The sequence below is a fragment of the Chlorocebus sabaeus genome, chromosome 6, assembly GCF_047675955.1.
Source record: "Chlorocebus sabaeus isolate Y175 chromosome 6, mChlSab1.0.hap1, whole genome shotgun sequence".
NCBI lineage: Eukaryota > Metazoa > Chordata > Mammalia > Primates > Cercopithecidae > Chlorocebus > Chlorocebus sabaeus.
This window is the reverse complement of record NC_132909.1, coordinates 60,558,132-60,568,710: the sequence shown is the minus strand read 5'-3', so window position 1 is coordinate 60,568,710 and position 10,579 is coordinate 60,558,132.

Genomic DNA, 10,579 nt, shown 5'->3' with positions numbered 1-10,579 from the left:
CTCGGCTTGCGGCAACCTCCGCCTCCCAGTTTCAGGTGATCCTCATGCTTCAGCCTCCTGAGGAGTTGGGACTACAGGCACGCACCACCATGCCCAGCTAATTTTTGTATTTTTAGTAGAGACGGGGTTTTGCTATGTTGGCCAGGCTGATCTCGAACTCCTGAGTTCAGGCAATCAGCCCGCCTCCACCTCCCAAAGTGCTAGGATTACAAGTGTGAGCCACCGCGCCAGGCAACGCCCAGCTAATTTTATTTTCTGAGATGGAGGTCTCAACATGTTGCCTAGGCTGGTCTTGAACTCCTGGCCTCAAATGATTCTCCTGCCTCAGCCTCCAAAAGTGCTGGGATCACCACACCAGGCCCAGTTATTCACTGTTTATCTGCAATTCAAAGTTAGCTTGGTGTCCATATTGTATCAGACAACCCTACAGGGGGTGACAATAAAGACCTTTCCCCTACAACATAAAAAAAAAAAAAACAAAAAACAAAACTTGGTGTGGGTGGTCTGAGTGTGAGCAGATCGGGGCGTGTGTCTGTGTGCCTGTGGGGGCAGGTGTCCCTGGGAGAGGCCGCAAGCCTGGGTCCTTGCAGGGTCAGCCATGGGCCCGTGGGGGAGTGAAGAGGTGGGGTAGGCTGTGCACACTTGCATTCTCGCAAGTGCAGTGGGCGCCATGAGACCCCACCTCACAGTTCCCACCTGCCTGGCCCTCCAGGGACCAGAACCACAGCTTAAGGGGCGTCCCTTGCTATGAAGGGCCATGGGCAGGGTCATTTCGGGACCCCTGCGGGGCTGAGACCTCTGGCCATGGGGCCACGCGGCAGGAACATCTGATGCAAGTGGCCGCAAGCGTCCCTTCCTGCCGGCTGACTCACACTCACTCCACTCCAGTGGCTCAGCAAGCCTGCCTGGGGACACAGCCAGGACCCGCAGTCCTCCAGTGGGGGCAGGGAGCGGGCACGGCAGGTGTGGCCTGGAGCCCGGGGCTGCCCACCTGCCCTGGCTGTGGGTGTCTGGCCAGGAGCCCGGGGCAGCCACGGGGCCATCCACCCTGCTCTGACAGAGTGGCATCAGGGGCAGCGTGCATGCCCCACCTCCCTGGGGTTCAGCTCCTGCACAGTCCCCAGGGAAATGTGGGGCAGGGCTGGCCCAGGAGATGGCCAAAGGCCAATGCCCTGCCCCAGTAACCGTGGACAAAGCACTCTGCTGGTCACCTGGTGTCGTCTCCTCCTCCTATTACCTGGGGGTGGAGCCCAGAAGACACCCAGATGGCTCTCAGAGGGACACGGGGAACCTGGTGCCCTGTGCCCTGGTCCCAGCTGATCTGTTCCCCAACAAGGCCTTAGTTTAGTTTTGTTTTTTTTGAGACAGAGTGTTGCTCTGTCGCCCAGGCTGGAGTGCAGTGGCAGATCTCGGCTCACTGGAACCTCCGCCTCCCAGGTTCAAGCAATTGTCCTGCCTTAGTTCTCCAAGTAGGTGGGATTACACCCGGCTAATTTTTGTGTTTTTAGTAGAGACGGGGTTTCACTGTGTTAGCCAGGCTGGTCTCGAACTCCTGACATCAGAAAATCCACCCAACTCAGCCTCTCAAAGTGCTGAGATTACAGGGGTGAGCCACGCCACCCAGCCACAAGGCCTTAGGTGTTTTTTGGGGGGTGTTTCAGGGTGCACTTCCTGGGATGGGCATGGAACTTCCAAGGCGAAAGGCACGCTGCAGGTGGGATTAAGTTAGGATTTTGAGAGGGGAGATCACTCTGGATGACTGGGGAGCCCAGTGTCCTCACAGGGTCCTCATGAGAGGGGGCAGCGGGGTGAGAGTCAGAGTCTGGAAGAGGCTGCGCTTGGCTGTGAGTGGGAAGGGGCCCGAGCTGAAGGATGTGGGCGCCTCTAAACGCTGGGAAAGGCAAGAACTGGATTCTCCCGGGAGCCCCCAGGAGGGACTAGCCCTGCGCACACCTTGATGTTAGCCCAGTGAGGCCCCCGTGTCGGGTTTCTGACCTCCAGAACCGTGAGAGAACAGATGCGGGTCGTTTCAAGGCCCCTGCACGTGTGTGATTCATTGCACAGCCCCAGGAGGCTCACACAGGCGGTGGTTTCCTGAGCTCCCACTGTGCAGATGAGAATGCTGAGGCCAGGGCAGCCCCGGCCAGGCCCTGCGGACTATCATAGGTCCTGGGAGGCGCCAGGGGCAGAGAGATGCGGCTGCGGGCGGGCGAGGCCCTGCAGCCTGGGCATGGGACCGGCGCAGGGACAGGGCCCCCTCCCCGCAGGGCTGGATTTGCTGCGTCGCCAAATGCCAGGGCTGATCGGCTGCTGGGCGTGTGACCCCGCGCCTTTGAAATCCGCGGAGCCACGGGTCGGGCCCTCCCTCCCCGCCCGCCGACTGCACCCGCGCCAGGCCCGTCCCCGGGCGTCGCCTCCTCCTCCTCCGGGCGGCCGGGGCTCTGGGCACCCCCCGCACGGTGCCCCGGGGTGACGGGCGTGGCGGAGAGCACGGAATCAGGGGTCCGGGCTGCTGGCCCTGGGAACCCCCTCCCCTGCGGCGGCCGCGCGCCTGCGCACTGGTTCCGGGGCCGGGGCCCCTTTGCCCCGGGGGGGGGGGGGAGCGGTTGTCGAGGCAACGTGTTTGCGTCAGCGAACCTGGCGCGGCGCCCGGGCTCAGAGGGCGAGGGAGGCGGGGCCCGAACTCTGGACCAATAGGGCTCCAGTCATTTAGTGTGGGGGCGTGGCCAGAGACCGCGCTCCAACCAATGGAATTGTTGTTGTCGGGGCCGCCCTACCAGAGCGTGCGCCTCTTAAGGGGACCGTGCGCGTTACTCCACACGTCGCTCGCGACTGTGTTCTGGGCGGAGGCCTAGGGCTCACGGTTGGGGGTCAGTGGGCCTGGCCGGGGGGCAGAGGGAATGGAAGGCGCAGACTCGGAGTTGGAGGTCAGCGGGCCGGGCCCAGCCCCACGTCCTCCTCTTTTTTTTTTTTTTTTGAGACAGAGTCTCACTCTGTCGCCCAGGCTGGAGTGCAGTGGCCGGATCTCAGCTCACTGCAAGCTCCACCTCCCGGGTTCACGCCATTCTCCCGCCTCAGCCTCCGAGTAGCTGGGACTACAGGCGCCCGCCACCACGCCCGGCTAGTTTTTTGTATTTTTAGTAGAGACGGGGTTTCACCGTGTTAGCCAGGATGGTCTCGATCTCCTGACCTCGTGATCCACCCACCTCGGCCTCCCAAAGTGCTGGGATTACAGGCGTGAGCCACCGCGCCCGGCCCACGTCCTCCTCTTTTGCCGGTTTGTGTGACTCTGGGTCTGGTCTGGGTCTCCCGAGCTTCAGGTTCAAACTCCAGGTGCTCAGAGCTGGGGAGCTGCGACAGTTCTAGGGGCGGTGCATTCACGGCGCTGCTCCCCTGGCCGGCGCCCCTGCATTTATGCAGCGCCCACGGTTTGCACTAGGACCCCCTGCAACGACCGGTCTCTCTGAAGGTCACAGAGGAGCCGGGGGGCTGGGGGACCCCAGAAAGTGACCAGGCCTGGATGAGCAGGACTGAGCCGCACGCCTTGGCCCTACACCGACACCTCTTCCTCTGTGGCCAGGAAACATTCCTTCCAAGGACCCCTACTGGAGGGGGTGGGAGGGTTGGTCCCCCAAGGCCCGGGCGCTGTGCAACTGAGTCAAAGCACAGAGGCAGGTGGTCAGGATGGGACATCCAGCAGCCACAGCCACAACCCCTCACCCCAGGCAGGCCTCACTCTCCACTGTAGCCCTGATCAATGAATCACAAGTGAGGGGCAGGAAACAAGATTGAGGGACCCACGGTGTAGACAGCAGGGGAGGTGGCCCCACCAACCCACCCGTCTGGCACCCTCTACGTCCTAAGTCTGGAGTGTGCCAGTGGCAGCCCTCAGGGTGAGGACAGGCTGGAAGCCTGGCACCCCCGCCAGGCTGGCCTAGAAGAATGGGGGTAGCCCCTCTGGCCATGGGAAGTGGTACATTCACAGGTCCTGCGAATGACATGGGCATCTTTGGGGGCTTTTAGCCGACCACAGAGTGTCTCAGGCTTCCTGGCAAGAGCCTGGACCCCATCTTCACGATGTACCGCTCTCCTGCTGGGACCTTGGGGTCTCCTGTCTGCGGCCAGCCCAGGACCCCACGAGTTCCTCATTCCTGCTTCTCTCCAGATAGACCTTTTAAAGGTCTGCATTTCTCTTTGACTTTTTTTCTCGCAATAGTTCTCTTCATTATAGAAATACCCAAGCAGACTTACTCTGTGGCCCAGGCCGCAGTGGAGTGGCACGATCTCAGCTCGCTGCAGCCTCTGCCTCCGGGTTCAAGCACTCTTGTGTTTCAGCGTCCCCAGTAGCTGCACCAACACACCCAGCTAATTTTTTTTCTGGAGGCAGAGACTCACTCTGTCGTCCAGGCTGGAGCTCAGAGGTGCAATCTCAGCTCACTGCAACCTCTGCCTCTTGGGTTCAAGCAATTCAACTGTCTCAGCCTCCTAAGTAGCTGGGATTGCAAGCACCACCATACCCAACTAATTTTTTTTTGTTTGTTTGTTTTTGAGATGAAGTTTTGCTCCTGTCAGCCTGACTGGAGCGCAATGGTGCGATCTCGGCTCACTGCAACCTCCACCTCCCGGGTTCAAGCAATTCTCTTGTCTCAGCCTCTGACTAGCTGGGATTATAGGTGCCTGCCACCACGTCCAGCTAATTTTTGCATTTTTAGTAGAGACAGGGTTTCACCATGTTAAAGGCTGATCTCAAACTCCTGATCTCAGGTGATCCACTTATCTGGCCTCTCTAATATTTGTAACTTTAGTAAAGACGGCGTTTCACCATGTTAAAGGCTGGTCTTGATCTCCTGATCGCAGGTGATCCACCCATCTCGGCTTCTCTAATTTTTGTATTTTTAGTAGAGATGGGGTTTCACCTTGTTGGCCAGGCTGCTCTTGAACTCCTGATCTCAAGTGATCTACTGGTCTCAGCTTCCCAAAATGCTGAGATTACAGGTGTGAGCCATAGTACTCAGCTTTATTTTATTTTTTTGAGACAGGGTCTTGCTCTGTCACCCAAGCTTAAGTACAGTGGCCTGATCTTGGCTTAGCGCACTCTCGAGTTCCTGGGCTAACGCAATCCTCCCACCTCAGCCTCCCGAGTAGCTGGGATTATGGCGAGTGCCTCCATCCCCATCTAATTTTTGTGTTTTTCAGAGACGGGGTTTCACCTTGTTGGTCAGGCTGGTTTGGAACTCCTGACCTCAGGTGATCTGCCAACCTTGGCCTCCCTAAGTGCTGGGATCACAGGCCTGAGCCACCGTGCTGGCAGCTATTGTCCAGTTTCTGAGTGACATCATCTTGGTGATGGTTTTGATTTGCATTTCCCTGAAGGCTTGTGTGTTCCGTCTCTTCTCCATGGATGTTGACCAACACGTGTGTAAATGTTCAAGACCCACGTATTTAAAAAAGTAAAAAGAAACAGATGACAATGGCCGGGCACAACATGGCCAAACCCCGTCTCTACTAAAAATAAAAATATTAGCAGGGCGTGATGGCACACGCCTGTAATCCCAACTACTTGGGAGGCTGAGGCAGGAGAATCACCTGAACCCGGGAGGCGGAGGTTGCAGTGAGCCGAGATCGTGCCACTGCACTCTAGCCTGGGCGACAGAGCGAGGCTCCATCTCAAAAATAAGATAAAAAATAAAAAAATAAAATAAAATAAAATAATAAAATAAATAAAATAAAATAAAATAAAATAAAATAAAATAAAAATTTTAAAAATTGCCCATCCGTCTGAGGCCTCCTGTGCAGTCACAGCGCCCTGTGGCCCCGCGGCCAAGTGGGAGAAGCAGGCAGGGGCCGTTGCTTCCAGAACGCCAGGACACTGACTGCAGGTGGAGAGAAACGGGAGGGGCAGCTGTGGTGACCCAGGGCTGGCATCCCCCTCCCGGCGATGTGACCTACCAGGGACCTTGCCACGGGGCCTCAGTCAGTCTTCTGTTGATGACACGCTGAGGTCAGGACCAGGGCCACAGCCTGTGCCTGATAAGAAGCGGTTTCCAGTTATTTGGTGAATGGGTGCTGGGGGTCTGGGCTGAGGCGTCCAGGGAGCCACACCTGACCCCATGTCCCTCTATCCCACAAAGTAGAGGAGCGTCATGGGTCACCTGCCCGGAAAGGCAGGTCCAACCTCTGCCTGCGGTCAAAGCTCAGAGGGGATCCCTGAGGCCGGCAGCAGAGCCACGAGGACACAGTGGCCTGGCGGCAGAGGTGGGGCAGCGCAGAGCCACTTTCCAGGACAGACAGATGGAGCCCTTCTCCCTCCGGCCTTCCCGGGAGCAGGATCCCATCCAGAGACGCGAGGCCTGCAGTGGGGACAAGGAGGGCAGCTGCTCTGGTTTCCCATCTGCTTCTCTGGCTTGGAAAGCAGGGCAAACAGCTCCAGAAATACCGCGGAACGTGGGCCACGCCCCCGGGGCGGCCACCAGGCGGCGGCACCAGAAGGTCAGCAGAGACAGAGCATCAACAGCAGCCACACAAAACACCCATGCGGAACACAGGCCGAGTGCACACATGGACACCTGATGCCCAGCGGCTGAGAGGACAGCACAGCCTGAACACCCGGCGGGAGGGGATGGCTGGGCATAGCGTGGTCCATCCACGCTGGAATGTTATCCCATGACCAACAGGAGCCACGCCACAGCGTGAACCTGGAGGACATCATGCTCAGCACAGACGCTAGACTCAGAAGGCCATGCAATGTGTGATCCCATTTCTATGAACTGTCCAGGACAGGCACATCCAGAGGCATGGAGGGGATGTGTGGGTGCCGGGGAGCGCTGGGATTACAGGCATGAGCCACCGCGCCCGGCCTGTCCCATAGACATTTTGATTCACCTTGATCATTAAGATTGCAATTGCTGGCCAGGTGTGGAGGCTCATGCCTGTAATCCCAGCACTTTGGGAGCTGAGGCTGGTGGATCACAAGGTCAGGAGTTCAAAACCAGCTTGGCCAAGATGGTGAAACCCCGTCTCTACTAAAAATACAAAAAAATTAGCTGGGCGTGGTGGTGGGTGCTGGCAGTGCCAGCTACTCAGGAGGCTGAGGCAGGAGAATCGCTTGAACGTGGGAGGTGGAGGTTGCAGTGAGCCAAGATTGTTCCACTGCACTGCAGCCTGGGTGAAAGAGTGAGACTCCGTCTCAAAAAAAAAAAAAAAAAAAAAAAAAAGATTGCATTTGCTTTTTCCTCCTGGTTTGCTTTATTTGATATACCTATGCTGGCTGGGAACAGTGGCTCACGTCTACAATCCCAGCACCTTGGGAGGCCGAAGAGGGAGGATCGCTTGAGGCCAGGAGTCAAAGATCAGCCAGAGCAATTGAGGGAGATTTCATTTTTACAAAAAAGAAACAAAATCAGCTTGGCATGGAGGCACATGCCTGTAGGCCCAGCTACTTGGGAGGCTGAGGCCGGAGGATCACCTGAGCCCAGGAAGTTGAGGCTGCAGTGAGCTGTGACTGTGCCACTGCACTCCAGCCTGGGCGACAGAGCAAGACCCTGTCTGAAGAAAAAATTATATATATACATATAAACTTTGCCTAAGCTTCTGCTTCTGCCAGTCTATATCTTTGTTATAGCAATTTTATGGGGACATAGTTCACACCTTATAAAATTCTCCCACTAATGTGTACAGTTCAGGGCAGGCGTGGTGGCTCATGCCTGTAATCCCAGCATTTCGGGAGGCCGAGGTGGGTGGATCACCTGAGGTCAGGAGTTCAAGACCAGCACGGCTAACATGGTGAAACCCCATCTCTACTAAAAATACAAAAATTAGTCGGGTGTGGTGCCTATAATTCCAGCTACTCGGGAGGCTGAGACAGGAGAATTTCTTGAACCCGGGAGGCGGAGTTTGCAGTGAACTGAGACTGTACCACTGCACTCCAGCCTGGGTGACAGAGTGAGACTCCGTTTCAAAAAAAAAAAAATGGCCGGGCGCGGTGGCTCACGCCTGTAATCCCAGCACTTTGGGAGGCCGAGGCTGGCGGATCATGAGGTCAGGAGATCGAGACCAACCTGGCTAACATGGTGAAACCCTGTCTCTACTAAAAAATACAAAAAATTAGCCAGGTGTGGTGGCGGCGCCTGTAGTCCCAGCTTCTCGGGAGGCTGAGGCAGGAGAATGGCATAAACCCGGGAGGCGGAGCTTGCAGTGAGCTGAGATCCGGCCACTGCACTCCAGCCTGGGCAACAGAGCGAGACTCTGTCTCAAAAAAAAAAAAAAAAAAAAAAGAAGCCAGTTTCTAAATTAATTTCAAAATCACGAGATTTCCTATATATACCAGACTTCCATGTTTATGAAGTATAATGGAAAAAAAGGTATCATGGAAAAATATCTCATTCATATTACAACCAAAAATAATTACAAATTACCTTTGAAAGAAATGTACAGATAAGAAATGCCCAGAATAGGGCAACCCACAGAGATGGAGGGTGGATGTGTTTGTCAGGGGCTGGGAAAGGGATGGGAGTGAGTGCTGATGGGGACGGCATTCCGTTTGGGGTGATGGAATGGTTTTGAATTTGATAGCGGTGATATTTGCATCACTTTGTGAATATACTGTACACAGCACCACTGAATTTCAAATTGTTTTTTTTTTTTGATACAGGGTCTTGCTCTGTTGCCCAGGCTGAAATATAGTGGCACAATCACGGCTCACAGCAGCCTCAACTTTGGAGGCTTAAGTGATCCTCCTGCCTCAGCCTCCCAAGTAGCTGGGACTACAGGCATGCACCACCACACCCGGCTAATTTATTTTTATTTTTAGTAGAGATGAGGTCTTGCCATGATGCCCAGGCTGGTGTCAAACTCCTGAGCTCAAGTGATCCTGCTGCCTTGGCCTCCAAAGTGCTGGGATTACAGGTGTGAGCCACTGCACCCAGCCAATTTTAAATTTAAAAATGGTGAATCTTGGCTGGGTGTGGTGGCTCACACCTATAATCCCAGCACTTCGGGAGGCCGAGGTGGTGGGATAACCTGAGGTCAGGAGTTCGAGACCAGCCTGGCCAACATGGTGAAACCCCGTCTCTACTAAAAATACAAAAATTTGCTGGGCGTGGTGGTGGATGCCTGTAATCCCAGCTACTCAGGAGGCTGAGACAGGAGAATCGCTTGAACCCGGGAGGTGGAGGTGACGGTGAGCTGAGATGGCACCACTGCACTCCAGCCTGGGTGACAGAGAGAGACTCCAACTCAAAAAAACAAAAACAAAAACAAATACAAAAATTAGCTGGGCGTGGTGGCACATGCCTATAATCGCAGCTGCTAGGGAGGCTGAGGCAGGAGAATTGCTTGAACCCAGGAGGCGGAGGTTGCAGTGAGCCAAGATCGCGCCATTGCACTCCAGCCTGGGCAGCAAGAGTGAAATTCCGTCTCCAAACAAACAACCTAGTAAACAGCAGCCTCTCTGGAAGGCGGTTCCCAATCCCCAGCTCTGCCTAACAGGAGCCCGTCCCTTCTTAGCGCCACGGTGCCCTCTAGGGACGAGGTGCGGCAGCACAGCCTGAGGGGCACAGGGCTGAGGTTCCACCCTGCGGGTCCCGGTCCGCCCCTCCCTGAGGCGCAAAATACCCAATCGCGAGCCAAAGCTGGTCTTCCGTTAGGCCCCGGACCCACAGTGTTTCACGTTGGAAGGGACCCCAGAGACTCACTCACCCAATGCCCACATTTTTCACATACAGAAAACAAAAAGCGGCCGGGCGCGGTGGCTCAAGCCTGTAATCCCAGCACTTTGGGAGGCCGAGACGGGTGGATCACGAGGTCAGGAGATCGAGACCATCCTGGCTAACACAGTGAAACCCCGTCTCTACTAAAAAATACAAAAAAAAAAATAGCCGGGCGAGGTGGCGGGCGCCTGTAGTCCCAGCTACTCGGGAGGCTGAGGCAGGAGAATGGCGAAAACCCGGGAGGCGGAGCTTGCAGTGAGCTGAGATCCGGCCACTGCACTCCAGCCTGGGTGACAGAGCGAGTCTCCGTCTCCAAAAAAAAAAAAAAAAAAAAAAAAAAAGAAAACAAAAAGCAGCTGGGCACAGTGGTTCACGCCTGCAATCCCAGCACTTTGGGAGGCTGAGGCTGGAGGATCCCTTGAGGCCAGGAGTTCGAGACCAGCCTGGCCAACATGGTGAAATCCTGTCTGTACTAAAAATACAAAAATTAGGGCCGGGTGTGGTGGCGCACGCTTGTAATCCCAGTACTTTGGGAGGCCGAGGCAAGGGGGTCGCCTGAGGTCAGCAGTTTGAGACCAGCCTGGCCATTATGATGAAACCCCGTCTCTACTAAAAATACAAAAAAATTAGCCGGGCATGGTGGCGGGCGCCCGTAGTTCCAGCTTCTTGGGAGGCTGAGGCAGGAGAATGGCGTGAACCCGGGAGGCGGGAGAGCTTGCAGTGAGCGGAGATCGCGCCACTGCACTCCAGCCTGGGCGACAGAGCAAGACCCCGTCTCAAAAAAAAAAAAAAAAATTAGCCAAAAAAAAAAAATTAGCCAGGCGTGGTGGCGGGCGCCTGTAGTCCCAATTCCTCAGAAGGCTGAGGCAGGA